This window comes from Ictidomys tridecemlineatus, chromosome 15 (genome assembly GCF_052094955.1).
Source record: "Ictidomys tridecemlineatus isolate mIctTri1 chromosome 15, mIctTri1.hap1, whole genome shotgun sequence".
NCBI classification, from domain to species: domain Eukaryota; kingdom Metazoa; phylum Chordata; class Mammalia; order Rodentia; family Sciuridae; genus Ictidomys; species Ictidomys tridecemlineatus.
This window is the reverse complement of record NC_135491.1, coordinates 15,978,946-16,001,564: the sequence shown is the minus strand read 5'-3', so window position 1 is coordinate 16,001,564 and position 22,619 is coordinate 15,978,946. Positions and strand designations below refer to the sequence as shown.

Below are 22,619 nucleotides of genomic sequence, written 5' to 3'. Positions count from 1 at the left end.
TATAGAAACCACAGCATTGAAGGTTTGTGTTCTAGGTGATGGGAAGGCAACGGTCAATTTCAAATACAAAAGGAAAATCAGGAAGAGTATTTCCAGCAGGTGATACTGACTTATGAAAAAATGCCAACTATGAACCAGCACACAGGTTTTACTTAACACCAGAGACTCAATATAGGAGAGAATGAATTTAAAGACTGTGAAAAAAACCTTCCGTTCTGCCTCTCACCATGCTCAACATCAGTTAATTTATACTGGTAAAAAATTCTGTGAAGAGGAGATAAGCTGGTTTTCTGGGATGGCGGCTGTGGTGAAAGGACCATGCCCTCAACCTTCATCTGTGACAACCATTTTCATTTCAACATTAACTTGGAATCTCTTACAGAAACGGGATTCCTTTTTTTTAATTTTAATTTATATATGACAGTGGGATTCCTTTTACTTACAGTACAGTGTTCAGTGGCCAGAGTATTTCATCGTTGCAGAGGCACCTGGTGGAGAATTAATGGGTTACATTATGGGTAAAGCAGAAGGCTCAGTAGCCAGGGCAGAATGGCATGGGCATGTCACAGCTCTGTCTGATGCCCCTGAATTTTAACACCTTGATTTGGCTGCTAAACTTAGAGTTATTAGAGGATATTTCAGAAAGAAGAAGTGGATTTTTTTTTGGTTGATCTCTTTGTAAGAGTATAACCAAGTTGCAGTCAACATGTACAAGCAGTTGGCCTACAGTGTGTACAGGACAGTTGTTAGAGTACTATTCAGCCAGCAATGGGGAGCCCGATGAGGATGCTTATGATATGAGTAAGGCACTTTCCAGGGATACCAAACAGAAATCCCATTACCTCATTCTGTGAGGCCTGAAGACAGTAGGTTCTTAGGCAGTTGTTCCAAATAGTTTGTGGACAATATTATTTTCACTGAATGATCCTAGTTTAGGAGAAAAGTAATCATTTATATCTTAAAGACTTTAAGAAAATACAGGTTATAAACATTTTCAATCTCATTGTTTCCATTTAGCAGTATCACATGTCTTAAAGCTGTTTGCTCTAATAAAATTCAATCAAGAAAGCAGCTAGATCAGAAGAAAACTATCCACTATCATGGTTAATGTCCATTATATGCCAGGAAAAGACTTGCTCCAATATCCTAAGTTCTGTGCCTGAAAACCACTGAACTGTTAAGTGAAGCTTTAAAAGCATATATGAAATGTATAAAACTAAGATGTACAATAAAATCCTTTTGTGTGTGTGTGTGTGTGTGTGTGTGTGTGTGTGGTGCTGGGGATTGAATCCTGGGCCTTGTGCGTGTGAGGCAAGCACTCTACCAACTGAGCTACATCCCTATCCCCTGGGAAGACACTTCTTTCTGATTCAGAACTTAACAGCAGATACTACACACTGGTGAGAAAATGAATGTACTCAAATTTTACTGGTCATAACAGAATTCATACTGGGGAGAGATCTTTTAAATGTAAAGAATGTGGGAAGGCCTTCAGTTGTGGTTCAGACTTTACCCGACATCACAGAATTCATATAGGTGAAAAGCCCTATGAATGTACTCACTGCAGAAAGACAATTAGTCAAAGATCACATCTCATTAAACATCCCAGGATTCACACTGGTGAAAAACTTTATGAATGTAGGGAGTACAGGAAACCTTTTACTTGTGGCTCACACCTAACTCAACATCAGACAATTCATACTGATGAGAAATTACATAAATGTAAAGAATGGGAAAAGCCTTTATTCATAGTGCAAATCTAGCCCAACACCAGTATGTGCATGTTGGGAGGAAGCCCTACATTTGGAGCTCACACCTTCCTCAATATCAGTGAATTCATACTGGTAGGAAACCTTATGAATGTAAGCGACATGGGAAGACTTTTATTTGGGCTACACATCTTGCTCACCATGAGAAAAGTCATGTTGAGAAGAAACTCCATGAATGTTAAGAATGTGAAAGACCTTTCTTCATGGCTCAAGTTTAATGGACATCAGAAAACATACAGGTAAGAGAAATTATGAATGCAAGGAATGTAAAAAGACCTTTTTTTCATGACTCAGAACTGACATCAGAAAATCCTTACTGGAAAGAGACCATATGAATGTGAAGAATGTGAGAAAGCCTTTCTCGGGCTCACAACTTATTCAACATCAGAGAATGCATCCTGGTGAGAAACCTTATAAAAGTGAAAAATGTGGGAAATCCTTTTGTCTGGGGCTCACAGCTCACTCAACATAGGAAAATACATACTAATGCAGAACCTTATGAATGTAAGAAAACTGACCAGGCCTTTGGTCACCATTCATTCTTTATAGAGCTGAAAATTCACAATTGTGAGAATCATTGTAAATGGACAGACTATTAAATTTTGCTCTACACCAGAATATTTACACCTTTAAGAAATCCTATGAATATGAAGATTTAGAGACAAGATTTTCCCAGATTAAAACATAAAAAAGACTTTATTCATAAAAAATTAATTCAGTCTGTTAGTTCCTTCTTTAGAGATAAACGCTAGAAGTATAATATTGACCTTTTGACAGGTTACACAGTGCACCCATCAAAGAATACACCATGCAATCTATGATAATTTAGAAAAAAAATCTGCTCATCATCAATTATGGAACATCATGGTTAAATGCTATGAATGACATCAGAGTATGGATTCCTTTTTTTCCCTTTTTTGTTGTACTGGGGATTGAATAGGGGTACTTTGCCATTGAGCTATCTTTAGTCCTTTTTTTTTTTTTAATTTTGAGATAGGATTTTACTAAGTTGCTAAGACTTACTTCAAACTTGCCTTCTGCCTCAGCCTCCTGAATCACTGGGAGAGAATTGATTTTGATCATTTTCTTTTTTTAAAGTATTTTTTAGTTTTACACAATACCTTTATTTTGTTTATTTTTATGTGGTGCTGAGGATCAAACCCAGGGCCTCGAACATGCTAGAAGAGCACTCTATGGCTGAGCCACAACCCTGATTTTGGATCATTTTCTAAAGAGATAATTTTATATCTTTTATAAAGAACTTATGTTTAATTCATGTGGGAAATATTCCATCACTACCAGAATCTTATTGCATTTCCAAAAATCTCATACAGAGGCTGTTTATATAATCAGTTTGGAAAAGCCTTAAACTATGTCATTTAACTTACTTTGCATGTCTTGGTTTCAATACATCCTGCCTCTATATTTGTTGGAAAGTAACTTCAATTGATCTGTTTATTTAGTCATTAGATTACAAGGGTTGGATGATTTTGAGACTTGATAACTTAATGACCATCCTTAGTGTTAGAATTGCCATTTCTACCGAGTGCAGGACTATAAGGGCATAATGATGACAAATACGCTATCTGTATGTCTTATCATAATGTTAATTCTGAATGGAAACCAGTAGATTATAATGAAAGTTAGAAAGCCTTGACCACTGTTAATTTCATATGCTGTTTCAAAGGATCTGGACTATAAAAAAAAATTCTTACCTACTGGTTTAAGTGTGTGTGGAATTGTTGAGTGTTCCATAGTTGTTTTAAAAAGCACTTGGGCCAGGCGTGGTGGTGTGTGCCTATAATCCCAGCGACTTGGGAGGCCAAAGCAGGACTGTGAATTGAAAGCCAGCCCCAGCAACTCGGCAATGCGCTTTGCAACTCAGTTAAGACCCTGTCTCTAAATACAATACAAAAAAAGGGTTGGAGATGTGGCCCCGTGGTTAACTACCACTGGGTTCAATCCCAGTACTGCCCCCGCCAAAAAAAAAGCATTTGGTAGCCAGGTTTGTTGGCACACACGTGTAATCCCAGTGACTCAAAAGGCTGATTATAAATTCAAGGGCACCTCAGCAAATTAGTGAGACCCCTGAGCAACTTAGTGAGAACCTGTCTCAAAACAAAATAAAAAAATAAAAAAGGGCTGGGGATGTAGCTCAGTGGTAAAGTTCCCCTGACTTCAATCCTCAGTACCAAAGGTGGAGTAACAAAGGCATTTGGATGTAATTTGTCCCAATAGTTTCTAAAACCAAATGTCATATCATTTTTTTCATCATAGTTAAATTCAGCAAATGGATAGCCAAATGAATTCTGACCTCTTGGAAATTTAGTATTACTTATATAAACAATTCTTAGATTAAAGAACAAAATGTGAAATTGCTGACTATTTAAATGTGAATGTTAATTAGACCTCTGTATTTCAATTTTTATGAATGAGACCAAAACAGTTCTTAGTAGAAATTGTTCCGTGTAAGCAACCAGGAAGACAGATGGCAGTCTGTGTCTTGTCACCACTCTTGCAGTTTCAATAATGCCTACAATATTGTAAGATCTCAAAGGATTTGTTGAATAATGATTACTCAGCAAGCTTGAAGAAGAAAAAAGTATCTGTGCTGGAGATGTTACTCAGTGACAGAGCACAGGCTTACCATGTGTAAAGTTTGGGAATGAATTCCCAGCACCACAAATCAAATGCCCCAAATGAGTGGATGAATATGGTTTTTTTAAAAAAAATAAAGACCAAATCATGGAATGAGGAACAATAAAGGTTTATCCAAAGCATTTCTCTGAAGGCTGGGATATAGCTGGGTAGGATGCTTACCTAGCATGCACAAAGTCCTAGGTTGAATCGCCAGTACCAGGTTAAACAAAAAACAAACACACAAAAAAACCTGTTTCTCTGAAGAAAACTATTACCAGATTTGGTAATGCCTCTGTCTTTATCATTATGATAAAGAAAGGGATGTACCTATACTCTTAAGGGTATTTTTAAAATATATAAAGTGTGATTTTTGTAGGAAGAGGACTTATTTTCTAGGAAATATTATTAAATGATTTTTTTTAAAACAGCCCCCAAAGGCAAAAAACAAAAACAAAAACAAGGACCTTTGAAGGAAAGAGGAAGTGTTCGGTTGTCACGGAGCCAGAGGAGCGCAGCTGGGCAGAGGGAGCACTATGTCCACCGAAGTCCCAGAGGTGACCCCGGCGGAGGAGCAGAAGGAAATGGAAGAAGATAAAGTGACTAATCCAGATAAAGCTGAAGAAGCAAAATTTAAAAGCAAGGTATCCTCACCTGGGACAAAAGCCTGAACGTTTAGATTTTTTAAGGAAACGATTGCAGAAAGGGCAAAAATATTTTGATTCTGGGGATTGCAACATGCAAAAGCAAAGACGAACAACAAGCAACTTCCCCTGCAGGCCCGGATAAGAAAGAGGTCACTGGTGACCATATTCCCACTCCCTAGGACCTTCCTCAACGGAAACCATCCCTTGTTGCTAGCAAGCTGGCTGGCTGATTAAAAGAGCTGACCTGCATGAATTTTCTAATTCCCATTATTTCTCCTCATATGTTACTTATCCACCTTTTATTCCTTTCATTCACTAAGCCATTTAAATGAGACTGGCGGCTTTGCAGGTAGCCATAGTATGTGCTGGAATATACATGTGTAGAGGTTTTGATTAGTTTTAACAGTGCATTGATGAAAAGGACACGTTAGAGCAACATAAGTAATCTACTTGAAAGTATTTGTATATATTACTTAACTCTAATAAAGGTTCCCACAAGTAATAAGCAAATTTTACAATTTTAATGTTTTGCCTTCCTCGATTATCTTAATTATAGCTGTGTATGTTACTCTTATTTAATGTAACCTCTGTATTGATTTCTTCTGTATTTTCCTTCTGGATTTTGTCAAACAGAAGTTTAAGACCACAAGTTTGAAGAAAGATCACAAATTCAAATGAAAAAATAAGAGGGGCTTTGAAAGATTTGTATTAACTGTGCTTGAACTTGAATGGCCTTAAACCTGTTTCAGCTTTAACAATAGAATTTTATTTGGGCAATATTTGCCCATTCTGGTGTAACTTACGTGACTCCAGTGCTTAACAGCTGCCATTGAAGCTAGTATTCTTATTTAGTTTTGTAGTGTTAAATACCTTTCATTGTTGAAGATGTGAATGAAGTATGCATGTGCATTGACTGTTGAATTCTCTTTTGTGCCATTTTTATAAATACAGTAGTTTTGCACAACCTTTCAACACAAAACAAGAACCTCAAAAAAATATAATTAAAAATCATGTGAGACTAGATAATTGTATAGTTACACCCTCAAGGAACAAAAAAATTCTACAGCAAATTTGCCAGTTTATGTTGATGTAATTCTTATAATTAGATGACAATAGCTTCTGAACAACAAATTCAAAAATTTCATTCAGGAAGATACATGAATAAAACAATAGCTGAACCCAGTAGTTAATGAAAAAATAATATATGATTAAAATATATTATGCTTATAATATGCTTACAAATCTTTTATCTGGATGGATGAGAATCCTGAATGAAAATGTACTTTTAGTTTTTACTTACTCAGTTTCTTCTAAGTGCAGATTTTTTAAAAATATTTTTGGTTGTATATGGACACAATACCTTTATTTTATTCATTTTATTTTTATATGGTGCTGAGAGGATTGAACTCAGTGCCTCACACATGCTGTAGAGCTCTACCACTGAGTCACAGCCCCAGTCCCTAAGTGCAGTTCTTCTCCCTTTTAGAATTACCATCCTCATTCTGCCCTAACCACCTTTCTTTGCAAGAGTCACTGTTCTAGAAAAAGAAGGAACTAAATAACCTTTGGGGGAAAAAAAGTAAAATAATTTATTTATTTTTATGTGGTGCTGAGGGTTGAACCCAGGACCTCGCATATGCTAGGCAATCGCTCAGTGCACACGTTTAGTACTTTAATAACTCCTATCTTTAACAGGTGGAATTTTACAACTGTCGGGAAAGTAATTTATTGTTATATAACTTTATTATGATAAACTGGCCATTTTCATTAATGCTGTGTGCTTGTCATTCTGGGGATTGAACCCAGGAGCATTTTACCTCTGAGATACATCTTCATTTCTTTTTTCAATTTTATTTTGAGGTAGGATCTTGCTTAGTGCCCAGTTCAAGTTGGTCTTGAACTTGTGATTCTTCTGCCTCAGCGTCTCAACTGAAATTACAGGTGTATGTCTTCATGCCTGGCTACATTTCTTTTCTTTTTTTTTTTCCCAATAATTTTTTAATTGTAACACAGACACAATAACTTTATTTTATTTTTTATTTTTTTAAATATTTTTTTTAGTTGTAGATGGACATAATATCTTCATTTTTATTTATTTTTATGTGGTGCTCAGGATTAAATCCAGTGCCTCACACATTTAAGAAAAGTGCCCTATTTCTGAGCTGCAACCCCAGCCCCTAGATTTCTTTTCCAAAGTGATATGTACACTGAGAAAAATATCATTTAGAGGTTATCTGATGAATCGATGACCCCATCACTGGTTTGGGTCACACATTTATAGAAAAGTATAATTCATTCCTTTTTCCTTAGGCCCAAACTGCCTTCTCAAGTTTAGGGTAATTGTTAATTACCAGTGTTTAATTCTCACAGTGAATTTCTGGATACCCTTTAACGCATCATTTGGGCTTCTCCATTATCCTCTATGTATTCTGAACACTGATAATTTTCTAGTATACCTCACAGATGACAAACTACCCTCATTCTGCCCTAACCACCTTTCTTTGCAAGAGTCACTGTATTGGAACCATTTTGAAAAAGAAGGACTAAATAACCTTTGGGGGGAGAAAAAGTAAAATTAAATTTATTCCTGGTAGTGTAAATCAGACTAAATTTCTGACAAATCAAGAGACTTAATATAACAATAAAAATACAAAAAAGAAACTTCACAAGTATGACAAGAAAACATGGCTGGTACCTTTTATAACCGTAGAATGGGGATACCAATAACTATTGACTTGAAGATAGGCAGGGTGGTGCACACCTGTAATCCCAGCAACTGGAAAGGCTGAGGAAGAAAGATTGTAAGTTAAAGGTCATCCTGGGCAACTTGGAGACATCTTGTCTCAAATTTTCAAAAAACAAACAAACCAACAACAACAAATGAAAAAAAAAAAAAAAAGGAAGAGGAATGAAACGGAAGAGGGAATAGGAAAGAAAGAGGGTTGGGGATGGAGTTCATTTATATAGCATTTGCCTAGCATGGACAAAGCACTGAGTTCAATCTCCAGTATCACAAAAACAAAAATAACTATGACTCAGAAAACCCTGCAGAAACAAGGAAGTCAAATTTTTGTAGGTCTTAAACAATATAAAATGGGAAAATGATAAATTGAGATATGAAAGACCCCTAGTATGATATAGAATTAGGCAAAAAGCATAAATAGATATTTCATAGGAAAAGAAAGAAATGGCCAGGTGTGGTAGTACATGTCTGAAATCCCAACAACTGGAAAAAGAAGGGTCTTTCCTTAATGTTCAGGTAAGTAGTCACCAATACATGCACATGGAGAAACCATCCTAAGCCAGGGGAAATCACTACCTTACTTATCTTTTTGGAATGTTCTTCTTCCATATATCTGTATTTCTTTTTTTAAAAATCTTTATTTGCTTATTCATTTTTTTAATCAAATGGGGTATAATTTCTTATTTTTCTGATTGTACAGGTTGCAGAATCACATTGGTCATACAGTCACCCATATACGTACAGCAATAATAATGTCTATTTTATTCTGCTGCCCTTTCTATCCCCCCTTCCCCCTCCCCTCCTCTCCCATCATGCTTATTCATTTTTTTTTTAAAGATAGAGAGAGGATAGAGAGAGAGAGAGAATTTTTAATATTTATTTTTTAGTTCTTGGCGGACACAACATCTTTGTTGGTATGTGGTGCTGAGGATCGAACCCGGGACGCACGTATGCCAGGCGAGCGCGCTACCGCTTGAGCCACATCCCCAGCCCGCTTATTCATTTTTATATGTTGCTGAGGATCAAACCCAGTGCCTCACCTGTCTGTACAAGGCAAGTGCTCTTCAATAAAGCTACAACCTCAACCCCCAAATATCTATATTTCTTTTTTTAATATTTCTTTTTTTTTGTACACAATACATTTATTTTGTTTATTTATTTTTATGTGGTGCTGAGGGTTGAACCCAGGACCTCACACATGCTAGGCGATCACTCTACCGCTGAGCCACAACCCAGTCCCTATCTATATTTGTTATCCCCTCATTTCAGTTGTCTGCTCAAAAGTCACGTTATGAAAATGTCCAATACGTAATTGCAGCTCTACTGTATTTTCCACTAATAGACTATTTTTAAAGTTGGTCTACTGTCTTTTCTCTCCAATGCTTAATTAAAGCAAGGACTTTGGTTCATCCATTGCTTTGTCTCTAGTGCTTAGTACCATTTTTTTGAATGTTGTTGATATTTAATACTTATTAACAACTGAAAAATGCAAATGTACCTGTATTCATTAATCTCCTCAGATGCTTCTGATATAAAACAAAATTTGAGAGTACTACTCATAATGTTTCAAATGATTTATACATTAACTTAGAATAAAATCCAAACTCCTATTCAAGTCTTAAAGGTTGGGGCTGGGGTTGTGGCTCAGTAGTAGAGCACTTGTCTAGCATGTGTGAAGCTCTGGGTTCAATCCTCAACACCATATAAAGATAAATACATAAAATAAAGGTATAAAAAATAAAGGTATTACAAAATTAAGGTATTATGTCTACCTATAACTACAAATATATACTTTTTAAAAGTCTTAAAGGTTGCTGCATGATCCAGTTCTTGAATACATTTTACTTCATTCTGAGCCACTACTGTATTCAAGAATAATGCTCTATCCTTTTGGCCTGATGTAAGATCCTGGAATATATCAAATTCTTTCTTCTTTCCCAGCTAGAATTTCCACATGCTACTCCAGCTGCCATGAATGCCTTCTTTCCTTCTCTTTTTATTTTTTTGTACTGGGGATTGAACCCAGGGGCACTTAGACACTGAGACAATCCCTAGACCTTTTTATTTTGAGACAAGGTCTAGCTAAGTTGCTTAGGACCTTGCTAAATTGCTGAGGCTGGACTTGAACTTGCAATCCTCCTGCCTCGGCCTCTCAAGTCACTGGGATTACAGGTGTGCATCACTATGCCCAGTTATTCTATATTCTTTTAAAGCAATACTAATCCCATCCGGAAATAATTATCAGGGTATAATGATTCCTAACAATTATCTTAACAATTTTATTATTATTATTATTATTATCAGTAAATAATAATTTCCTGACGTGGAAACTAAACAGAACAATTAAATGCAGGGTTTTATTTTCTGTTCTCTATATTGACTGGCTTTAAAGAAAAAAAAACCCTTGTTTTTATTTATTTATTTTTATGTTGTGCTGAAGATGGAACCCAGTGCCTCACATGTGCTAGGCAAGTGAGCTACCACTGAGTCATAACCCCAGCCCTTGACTGGCCGCCCACTCCTGCACTGCTCCAGGCCTCCCCCTGCGCCTAAGGGGCTTTCTGGCCGAAGCGGAGCAGGGCGCGGGCTCATCAATATTATTTTATCTTGCAAATTCAAACTATGAATAAATCTACAGCCAAACTATACTATTAGCTTGAAGACTAGATGTTATTTCCTTTAATAGCAAAGCAAGTATTGGAAAGCCTAACTAACTTATCCTTACTACCAACTATTTACCTAAGTGGAGAATTATAGTATTATTTTCATGATTTAACTTTTATTTTTTTGGGTGGTCTAATACAGATTGAAGGAAGGGCCGTGCACATGCTAGGCAAGTGTTCTGCCACTGAGCTACACCTCCAGCACTTATGTTCTAATTTTACCACTATTCTAAGAGGACTTAATATACAATTATAGCCCTGAATTCCTTGTATATATGAGCCACAACACAATGAGGATTTCACAAGTCACAGTAATAATAACAAACATCATTCACACAAGAAAATGCTCTTGTATTTCTACATCTCCTGCCACTATTACATCTATCACTTAACCCCAAAATTATTCTAGAACCTATATACTGTAAATAGAGTTTAAATAAAACACTAGAAATGTGAATTTAGGGATGGGGTGTAATTCAGTGGTTACTCAGTGGTGTAATTCACACATGCCTGGCAAGTGTGAGGCCCTGGGTTCAAACCTCAGCACCGCAATTAAATAGATAGATTTTAAAAAAAAAGTAAAATAAAGGTCCTTTGACAACTAAAAATATATTTAAAACAACAACAACAAAAAGCTCTACTTACCAAGAAAGTATGCAAGAACTGCCATATCATTCCTTCACATAGAACAACACGGCTTTCTCACCTTTCAAAAGATAAAAGTAATCAATTGGCTTTAGAAGTGAAAAGCATGATGCAACTCCAAATAAAAGTAATAAATTTATTCTTTCCCCCATCATAATTTCATTTGCCACCTTATTTTAACCAATTACCCTAACAATCACTAACATTTATAAAAACACCTCTTCCCCATACCATGTGAAGACTTCTATTTCACATGCTTTTGCCACAAGCTTTACTCTAACCCTAATGTTTATTCATTTCAAACTGACACTGAATGTCTATTCAAACTTTATAATTGAGGGCTGGGGTTGTGGCTCAGTGGTAGAGCATTTGCCTAGCATGTGTGAGGCACTAGGTTCAATCCACATAAAAATAAATAAAGGTATTGTGCCTGTCTACAACTAAAAAATAAATACATAATAAATACTTTATGATTGACGCTCAATTCAAGTTAGACTGCTTCTCAATAACATCCATACTAGTACCACTTTTTGTCACATGATCTACTATGGAAGTTTCAATATGATATATATTTGAACATAGATATTAATCTTTGGGTGTGTTACTGGGGATCGAACCCAGGGGTGCCCTACCACTGAACTACACCCCAAGTCCTTTTTATTTTTTGAGACACTCTGGTTGAGTTGCCAAGGCTGGCCTTGACCTTGTGATCCTCCTGCCTCAGCCTCCTGATTAACCTGGATTATAGGTGTGTGCCACCATATCTGGCAATTCTAAAACATTTTTAAACTCTATTTGTATCTTTGAGAGCACCTCAATAACTCCTTAACACTGCCTAGTGAGCTAATTCACTGTCCCAGTGTTGGCTCATTTCTTCTCTCTTTTTAATCCTCTATAACCAGGTTTTTGTTCCTCTCATTTCCAAACCTACTTGTGAGGCTCACCAATATCCTTTTGTCTTGCCAAATCCAATAGCTAATTCTTAGCCTTCATCTTACTTGACCAATGGGCAGAATCTCTCATTAACCAAATTCCCCACCCCCTTTTTTCTGTACCAGAGACTAAACCCTGGGTACTTAATCACAGCCACATCTCTAGCCTTTTTCTTTTTTTGAGACAGGGCCTCACTAAGTTGCTGAGGCTGGTCTCAAACTTGCAATCCTCCTGCCTTAGCCTTCTGAATCCATGAGATTACAGGAATGCACCACCACACCCAACTCAAATCCCTCCTTTTGTTTGTCACTGGTTCCTGGTACACTACATTCCTTGATAACAAGCTATTCAGTCTCCTTTGCTAGACTAGTCTCCTTTTCTTGACTGAATGCCGAAATGCCTATGGTTTATCCTTGCACTTTGCCTTGCCTTCTGTCTAAATCAAGTCCTCCATACTCACATCCCGTTCCATGATACAAGACTAATCCCGTATTTCTTATTGGTCCTGACTATCCCCACCACCTGAAGGCTTCCAAATGCTTATCTAACTTCTCCACATGGATATCTAATGAGCATCTCAAATACATAACTTGACTTTCTTCTGCCAGGTTCTTAACCCTGATGACTCTATTTCCAACCTTCAAAGTACTTGACTTCAAAAGTATTTATTCTATTTTTAAAATATCACCAATTCTCATCTATTAAACCCCATTCCAAGCCACTACCGCCAACGTGAAATTCTGAACTAGTCCTCTAATGGTCTTCTTGCTATTATTATTATTATTTAGTTTTTTAGATGGATACAATACTTTTATTTATCTCTTTATTTTTATGTGGTGCTGAGGATCAAACCCAGTGCCTCACACATGCGAGGCAAGCGCCCTGACACTGAGCCACAATCCCAGTCCTGCTTTCATTATTTTTTTAAAATATATATTTTTAGTTGTAGATGGACACAATACCTTTGTTTATTTCATGTAGTGCAAGGCAGGCACTCCACCACTGAGCTACAAACCCAGCCACCCGCCCCCCCACCCCTGCTTCCATTTAAAAAAAAAAATTTTTAGTAGTAGATGAACATAATACCTTTATTTTTTATTTATTTTTATATGGTGCTGAGGATTGAATCCAGTGCCTCACATGTGCTAGGCAAGTGCTCTATCACTAAGCTACAACCCCAGTACCTCAGGACTTTTAAACAAAGATCCCTTATTCATCTGCACAAAACCAGTCAGGAGCTGGTTTCCATATACAGAATAAAATTTCATTACTTGCAGTGGCCTAAAAGGTCCTATAAGATCAAATCTATTTTGGTTACCTCACCTCTCCTTTCTATTCTCACTGTCTCTGCTCTAATTGCCCTGTCTTTCTTACTAATCCTCAAATAAGTAAAGCTCAATATATCTCTAGGACTTTGTACTTCTGCTTCCTCTGCCGAATCTATTTCCTTGATTTTTTTTCAGGGCTAACTTTATTTTGGTTTCAGTTCAAAGATTACCTCCCCTGACAGATTATCCTGACTATCCTAATCTAAGAACACAGGAATTCTCAACAGACATTTCCTAGTTGGAGATACTTGTCCAAGTTTAAATATAAAAGAATATCTAGGAGAAAAAATAATTCAAAAAATAAATAGAATGATTTCCCCTGAGAGAGATCAAAGGTAGTTTTCCTTTTTAAAACAAAAGGGGAAATAGGAGAGAAGAGTGTTATACATACCCACACTGATATAATGCACCTGCTCTCCCCAGGTGTCAGGCCTTCTTTCCTTGGGCCTTTCATGAGAGTTTCACACAAACATCTCAAAGAGCTGCTACTTCACAGACCAACCATAAAACTACCAGCAACAGATGCTTTGCGGTGACCAACCCTCATTTCCCTGATCACTGTCTTCCTGTTTTGGTTCTTACCACCATTTAAGGCTCCTTTCCTTGCTCCAATAAGGAAGGCACATTTGGCTTAGGGATGATACATCCAGCTTAAAAGAAAAGAAATGGAACATGGTGATTCTTCAGGAGTTCTAGAATCAAATCACATTCAGTGGCCGACAATGAAGAGACAGTGACAGAGGAAGGTATCATGATCCAAAGGATGATAAACACAGAAGTACACAATGAAGTACTCCATTTCTAGCTCTACAAACTGAAACCTTTCCTTGGGAATGGAAATTAGAAATTCACAATGAAGGAGGCAGAAATTATATGGGGACAAATTCTGATTATTATATAAGAAGAGCTTACTGAGTGAGGTTAGATTGCTATAGTTCTCTAATGTCCTATCCCTATCCCTGTGGGCAAGGTCCAGGCATCCCCATTCCTCCCCAGAGAAGTTGACAGACATATTACTGAAAGTCACTGGCCACTAGAACAAAAAATTCATTTTTTATTTGTGAAAATATGGTAACAATTTTGAGGTGAAATGAGAAAGGATGGAAGAGGTCATGAAAGGAGGTGGTAAGACATAATAGACAATAGGCTATGGCTGATAATATTAATATTATTGGTCATTGAAGGAATATGTGTGCCTAAACTGTAGTAGCAACATGATTCTCAAGTACTTGTATTGCTACAGACAAACCTGTGTATAATAGGACAATTCAATTAATCAGAAAGGTCTGGAAGTAAAAAAGGGGAAATGAGAACATGAAATACTGAATGCAATCAGAACATTAAACTGTCTAATTCTAATAAACAATAATAAAATCTTTTTTGTTTTAATTATAGATGGACACAATACTTTTATTTTATTTATTTACTTTTATATAGTAATGAAGATTGAACCCAGTGCTTTACACGTGCTAGGCAAGTGCTCTAGCACTGAGCCACAACTGCAGCCCAACAATTAATTCTTATGAAAATAAGTCTTCCCTTCTCTTCTCCTTTTAAACAAAAAGATAAACAAGATTGATAGACTCTTTCCAAACAATTTTTGCCAGGTCTCCAGACTAATAGAATTTGAAAATAACTTAAGAAATTCTGGTCCATGAAGAGCAAGCTTTAGAAAACATTCTAATATTTCATGCATGTAATTTTAACATCTGAAAATAGGTTTTTGTATATTTATGGTGGGAAGTATTTAGTAACTTTCAACAAAGTGGGATGTTAATTTTTGTACAGTCTATGGGCATTTACATATATTTTTAATGTATTAAGATTTGGTAATTATTTGCACATGAAATTAATAAAATAGTTACTTCCTGTTATGATTTGTGAATTCCTTAAGACCTTGGTTTTTTAAAATAACTCTATATGAGAAATAATACTACATCTTTATATTTTAAAAATTGTATTGCTGCTCAAGAAAGGTACCCTGTTGCCAAAAAGACATACATTCATAATTGTACATTCAGCATTGTAAATAACCTTATGAAATCCTTTTTTTAATTGAAGCTATTCAAAATAAAAATTTAAATTTAAAAGCTCTGGACTGGCACATTCTGGCCATCTCCAAGGCAAACCTCACTGAAAACCATCTTCACTCATTGGTTCCTGGGTGAGATTGATATGATGATAAATAGAATAATACCCCCCACCCCTGCAATGTCCATATCCTGTTCCCTTGAACCTGTAACTACATTACCTTACATGACAAAAGGGACTTGTCAGGTGTGATTAAGGATCCAGAGATATGGGAAATTATCCTAGATTACTTGGCTGGGCCTAATGTAATCACAAGGGTATTTAAAATTATTGAAAAAACAGGGAAGTCAGAGGAGGAGACCTTATTATAAACATACAAGTCAAAATGATATGATTCTTGACTTTGAGAATGCAAGGAAGCCACAAGCCAAAGACTGTGGGCATTCTCTAGATCCTAGAAAACATAAGGAAACAGATTCACCTCTAGAATATCCAGAAAGAACACAGCTTGGCTGATACCCTGATTGAAGCCCTATCCGACCCATGACAGACTTCTGACCTCCAGAAGTATAAGAATAAACTTCTTGTTTTTCTTTTTTTGGTACTGGGGATTGAACCCAGGGGTGCTTTACCACTGAGCTATATCCCTAGCTCTTTTTATTTTTCTGAATCCGGATCTTACTGAGTTATAGAGGATGGTCTTGAACTTGTGATCCTCCTGCCTCTAGAGTAGCTTGAATTATAGGTGTGAGCCACTGGGTCCAGTAATTTCTTTCTTTCTTTTTTTTTTTTAGACAAATTTATTTCTGTTACAGTAACAACATGAATACAAGGGTCAAGATCTCTTTCCTCACAGGACTCCGTCCCACCCAATTTTAAAAGTTTCACAGAAAATCTTGTCACACACTGAGAGAACATCCAAAGAGAAATGCTGTCATTTCCAACTAGAAAAACTATGTAGAGAAGATCAAGGTTTACTACATGTCCCTATTAACAATTCATCTCTAACTCATCAAACCATGGTACTAAGACTGCTCTTAAGAGGAGGTATTTCAGCCGGGCTTGGTGACACACACCTATAATCCCAGCAACTTGGGAGGCTGAGACAGCCTCAGCAACGGGGGTGATGCACTAAGTAACTCAGAGAGACCCTGGCTCTAATAAAAAATACAAAAATTGGGCTGGGGATGTGACTCAGTAGTTGAGCCCCCTGAGTTCAATCCCTGTCCACCACCCCGTTAAAAAAAAAAAAAAAAAGAGGACTTATTTCTGCTCCCTCAGGGCTCCTAGTAAGGGACTATGCATGTGAAAAATGTAAAAGGATCCCATGAATGAACATCTAAACAATGGACAGAGGGAAAATGTTTAGAGAAGTCAGTGTTTTTTTCCTAGTATCACTTATTGGAATAGGAAATGTTTGGGACCAGTTCTCTTAGGGAACCAAAAAAAGGCAGAAAATTTTGGGATACAAAAGTCGAATATTCACATCACACAATGAAATGATTGTCCTTCAAGAAGGAAAGAAGGAATAATGACTCACATGTGGCATAGTTTTTAAAATTGACAGTACACATCTTTTCTCCGAGGTTCTCTCCTGGAAATGTGCAGAATCCAAAGATGCCAATGCTGGAGAAATAAAAGAAGCCATGAGATCAGACTTGCCTCAGAGCTCACAAAATGAGTGACTCTGAACTACTTAAACTTTCCCTCTTTGAGGGAATTTGGAAAAATCTTAGCCCTCCCACAAATCCAATGAAAACCAGCTAGAGCAGAAGAGATTCAGGATAGAATTTTCCTTAATTCCATGATGTCAAACAGGACGCTAAAGGTGCTACTTTCCTAGGGTACCTTCACTCTACAGTAGCATAGGAAAGAACATGCCCAGGAAATTCCACATCCAGAGTCTTGTGCATAATAGGCAAATACCCTACCACTGATTGACATCCCCAAACACAGAGCTTAGTTTTATAGATAAGGGATGTAAAAAGTGGAAACAAAGCACGTCAAACAGATTTGTCATTTCAAAGTCCTTGTAAAGTGGGAACAGGAAGAAAGAACAATAGAAAAGTTACTGATTAACATCAGATTACTTCAGGCCACTTTTTTTTTAATTGTAGATGGACATAATAGCATTATTTATTTGTATGTGGTATTGGGAATTGAACCCAGTGTGCCTCACACATGTAAGGCAAGCACTCTACCACTGAGTTACAACTCCAGCCCACTTTAGGTTACTTTTTTACAAGGATTAAATGATTTAAGGATTAAAGTAGAGGAAAATCCGTTATTATACCAACTGAACCTGGCCTGTTTCAGAAACTGGGTTGTCTCTCCTGATTTCTCTGAAGATTAGATGACAACTTGTTTTTGATTTGGTGGCAAGGAACCTCAGCATGATTGATTCCATTTTGATAATATATGCTAAGGTCTAGTGAAGGAGGCTAGTCCAATATTACGGCCTCCTACAATTTTATTTAGCATCAGGAAGGTACTTTACTTATGTTTACCTGCAACTCAGGAACTACCAAATGGAAAAGATGCATAAGCAAGGTATGAGGTGGAAGTATTTTACCCAGCTTTCATGCCCTTCCCAGAAAAGCAACCCTCTTAGGACCTCAATGTTTTCTTCAGCCCCTCAGCATGGTAATAACCCCCTGAACAGCGACTCAAGCCCAAATGACTGCCGACAACATCTCCAACTCCACTGTCTACACCCTTCCCACTGCCTATATCAGTTCTTTTTTGCCTGTTTGCTCTTTCTCATAAAAGAAAATTTCTTCTGCCTGAACCTTGAGATGGTTGCACATCTTATGGTTGTAGTATGCTCCCAATTATACCAGTTTCCTTCCCTTATAACAATGATCCTTTGCATAAAGTCTTTCCTTTCAGAATTTTTTATTCAACAGGTTGAATAACTTTTATGAAATAATAAAACTATTTTTATTTACTTCTCCAAGCTCAGGTTACAAAAGCAATGAGGGTTAATTCACAAGATAGTGAAAGTACATACAGCAGGCCACCTTTAGAAGTTTGACTTCGAGGGCTGAGGATATAGGTCAGTTGGTAGAGTGCTAACCTTGTATGCACAAAGCTCTGGGTTCAATCCCCAGCACCATACACACACAAAAAAAAATTAATTGAAAAAAACAGAAGTATGAATTCAAGAGTGAACAAGTGGGCTGGGGCTGTAGCTCAGTGGCAGAGCATTTGCCCAGCATGTGTGAGGGTTTGATCCTTGCACTGCCTAAAAATAAGCAAATGATATAAAGACATATTGTCCATCTACAACTACCAAGAAACAACAAAAAAATACTGAACAAGTGAAAATCCTCAAATTATAGTCACCTTTTTTTGCCATAGTTTTGTAGGACTGATTTTTTTTTTAAATATTGATCTTGCATTTGCATCTTTCTTGAATTCAATGTTGCTTGAGTGATACCCAAGAAAAGCTAATGAGAAAGTAAATAATAAGGAACAAGATTTTCTTGGGTAGAATGTAGTTTGAAGAGTGAGAAGCCATTATAGTAAGATTTTGACTCCCATGACCAATTTTCACCCATTGGAGGTAATAACATCCTCACTGAGAATACATGGGCTAAAATTAATATAAAGATATAAATTCCCTACAAGTGGATAAGATATTTGATATATGATAGAGATGCAAATAAAGCATCAAAAAGTATGGACCCAGAAACATTAAATTTAAATTCAATGAGCAAGAAAATTTAAAAAGTAAGAATAGCCAGAAAATACCTGGAAAAAAAAATGAGAACAGAGATTTTTAAAAAAATTATAAAATCCATGTCATTGAAATGCTAGATCTTGGCATATAAATAGATATACAGGATAATGGAATATAATAAAAATCTCTTATCTCTGCGCAAGATGGACTATTTAATAAATGTTAGTAAAAAAGGTAAAATCAGATCTATGTTTTATACCACATACTAAGATTAGCTGCAAATAAATAAGAGCTCTAAATACTATAAAACAAAATCATAAAAGTGCTAGAAGGAAAAACTTGCTGTGTTCTTCTTAACTCCAGAAGGGAAAAAAACCTTTCTATGACTTAAAATTATATGGATAAATTTTACTACATTTAAAAATTGCATGAGATACAAAAACATACAGACACATGACAAATTGGGGGGGATTCGAAACTTATATTGAAAAGGGTAACTTTCAAGATCAAATGAGCTTCATTTTACAAATCAAAAGAAAAAAGTTGAGGAAAAGATGAAAATCATGATTTAAAATGTACATAAGAGGGCTGGGGATACAGCTCAGTTGGTAGAGTGCTTGCCTCAAATGTACAAAGCCCTGGGTTCAATCCCCAGCACCACCAAAAAACCAAAACAAATATATAGAAGACCTGAGTGTGGTGGTGCAAATCTCTTAATTCCAGCTACTCCTGGAGGCTCATGTAGGACAACTTAACCAGGCCCTTCATGGGCAATACTCACTTTTTTCTTCCTTTGAGAATGCATGTTTTAGGAGAAAGAGGAGAGGGAATTTTATAATAGGGAACATTATACAGATAACATGTAAACACTAATGGGTATAACATCACCACAAGTGGGACACCACACTTTTCAGAACCTCATGATGTGATGCAACAGGTACCAACCATGAACTATTTTTGCCTAAAAAGGTGATTTAGGTAAAATCTTATCTGAATCTAGATCTAGCTACACTTTTGCAGAAATATAGGGGATGTCGTTACAAATTTATACACTACAAGGAAACTATTATCCAAAAGTAAGATGTGGAATAGTCTACAGGTCAAATGATACAGGTTTTATACAAATCAGTAGCACCAATTATATGAAGACAAAAGAAAAAAAATAGGAAACTGACATGGATTAAACAAGGTTTAAAGTTTGGCACCAAAATGCAATGTGTGTAATTTACCTGGATCAACTGTAAAAATCTATCTATGAAACTAGGGGAATTTGAATATGGACTGGTTATATGATAGTATTTTCATACTATCATAGGAAGAAAATGGGTAAAGATTGATAGAAGATATGTTCTTAATTATAGCTATACTGTATAGCTATACTGTTAGAAACATTAAGATTTATACTTTCTATTCTGCTTGAAATTTTAATAAAGTTAAAATTAAAAGGTCTTCAAAGTTCCTTCCAGAAGTGTAATTATTTTTATCAAACTCTTGGCTCAGAAAGGATTGATATGTAACTGGGTAGAAAGGAGAAGTCTAGTGTAGCTAGAAAGCATAACTATAGTATCACTGGCTGGCTGGTTCCTCCTCAGGAAGATGTTGTAGGACACAGAAAATGCCTTGAAAAGAATGAAATCTGAGGGAAGAAAGAAAATGTTAACTTACTTTATGCAAGACTTTCAGGGCTGGGGTTGCAGCTCAATGGTAGAGCACTTGTCAAGCACATGTGAGGAAATGGTTTAGATCTTCAGCACCATATAAAAATAAATAAAAATAAAGGTATTATGTCTATCTACAACTAAACAATATTTTTAAAAAGATTTTTAAAAATAACGGCTTTCAAATGTGGAAGTCCTCCCTGTGTACCTCTCTTAGAAAAAGCAGAAGAAAAAACAACCAAAGGACACTAAATCTTCCTCAAAGTCCACAAAATTATTTGGGACCACCTCTACCCAACCTCAGGCAAGAAAGCCGTCCTCCCCACCCCAAAGGGCTCTCAAGGTGGAATGGGACATCTACTAATGTTATAGTTAAAGCTTCATCCTAGGGTTTCATAAACTGACTTCCAGACGTCTCGTCCTGCCCCCAGACAGATGAGGCCTCTCAGGGAGGCCTCCAGTGGGCCCCAGATACAGACAGATGAGGTCACACAGGGAGATCTCTAGGGAGACAATGACAACGTCCAGTCCCGGGAAGGTGTAAGCGACTGCGTCCAATCTGACCATTTCCCCCACAGAAGAGTCAACTCACCAGAACTGACAGGCTGGCAGGAGGCTTTTCAGAGCCTCCTAGGACAGACTGGAGTCGTCCTCAGAGTGAGGCTGAGGAATGTCTCTCAGGAGCTCCCCTCTACTCCTGGCGGAGGTCCAAAGGCCCGTCACTGGAGGCAAATTTGGGGTGAGGGTAGGGAAGAAACGGATCCCCGAGCCCCCAGATGTTATAGTTAAAGCTTCCTCCCAGGGTTTCATAAACTGACTTCCAGACCACTCACGTATAATCTAATCAAGCCTTTATTGAAGCACACCGGTGGCGGCTGACCAGAACATAAAGCTGTTCCCCTGGATCAGCCCCGAACAATTACAAGGGCGCTCCTTATAAGCCTGAAAACCGCAAAAGAGAGGTTAAGTTACAGGAGCGGGACAGTACAGCCAAGCGGAGGGAAGCCTAACCAGTCACAGTTAGCCCAATCACCCCAGTTACAGAAACAGAGCCCCGTTACCCTAGTTACAGAAACAATGCCCCATTAGGTAGTTCCATGTTCTTAAAAGTTTCTTTAGCAGAAGGAAAAGAACATCTTGCCCCAGTCATGACTCTTCTACTTGGCATGGTTGTTTTTTATAGGATGAAGTCATAAAACAAAATGGAGTCACATTTGCTCCTACTACCACACTAGCATCTTCCTTTGATGCTTTCAGGGGTTAAATCCACATTAAAAGACATTCTTCAAAAGAGCCTCGTTGTCTGTAAAGTGAAAGAACGGTGGCAGCTGTAATGAAGCAATTCTCAGCTAGCAGAACTCCTCCCTTTTACACAAAGGAACATTAGAGAGGTGGAGAGGAAACCAGCGGCCACGAACATTAGCCTCCCATGCGGTCCTACAAGCGCGCGCACACATGCATCCAGAGTTAAAACACTACAAGTTATACCCTTCCCTCCTCGGACTGACTCCCGTTTGCCAAGATAACGGTGCGGATCGTGCCCGAGGACTCTCCAGCGGCCACACCCATCAATTTCGAGCGGTGGAACACACCTAGTACCAAGAGGCCCTCGCTGATCTCGGAACTAAAGTGACGGTGTCTGTTTCCTGGCGGAGGGAGACACCACTATCCCACCCCGGCAAAGCCGACTTCCTGGAAATAGTCTGGAGCACTCAGATCTAGAAGAAATGTCCTCCAGAGCCAGCGCTCTCCCTTTTACTGTCAGCATGGAGCCCCTGATAGGACTCCGCTTCCCCCCCCCCCCTGCATTCTACGGGAGCTGTCTCGAGCTCCAACCCTAAAACAGGGGGCGGGTCTTAGGGAGGGTTCCGGTTCCCAAGACC

General features: G+C 37.4%; 1 long non-coding RNA gene and 1 pseudogene across 5 annotated transcripts in view; one reads left to right on the top strand and one right to left on the bottom strand.

Moving 5' to 3' along the window:
- Positions 1-22,282, bottom strand: part of LOC106145390 (uncharacterized) — a 53,499-nt gene extending 31,217 nt beyond the window's left edge. For 2 of the 5 annotated variants that reach the window (XR_013431173.1, XR_013431174.1), the window contains exons 1-7: positions 21,329-22,282; positions 20,744-20,823; positions 16,937-17,022; positions 13,948-14,015; positions 11,105-11,165; positions 7,749-7,838; positions 843-927 (exon numbers count right to left, since the gene is read on the bottom strand). This is a non-coding gene — a long non-coding RNA (uncharacterized LOC106145390). Of the gene's footprint in view, positions 1-423; positions 489-842; positions 928-7,748; positions 7,839-11,104; positions 11,166-13,947; positions 14,016-16,936; positions 17,023-20,743; positions 20,824-21,328 lie in introns of those variants that run through there. The other 3 variants (XR_013431176.1, XR_013431175.1, XR_013431177.1) reach the window with 2 other exon arrangements.
- On the top strand, positions 473-14,483 carry LOC144371023 (cAMP-regulated phosphoprotein 19 pseudogene; annotated as a pseudogene).
- Positions 22,283-22,619: the final 337 nt, after the last annotated feature.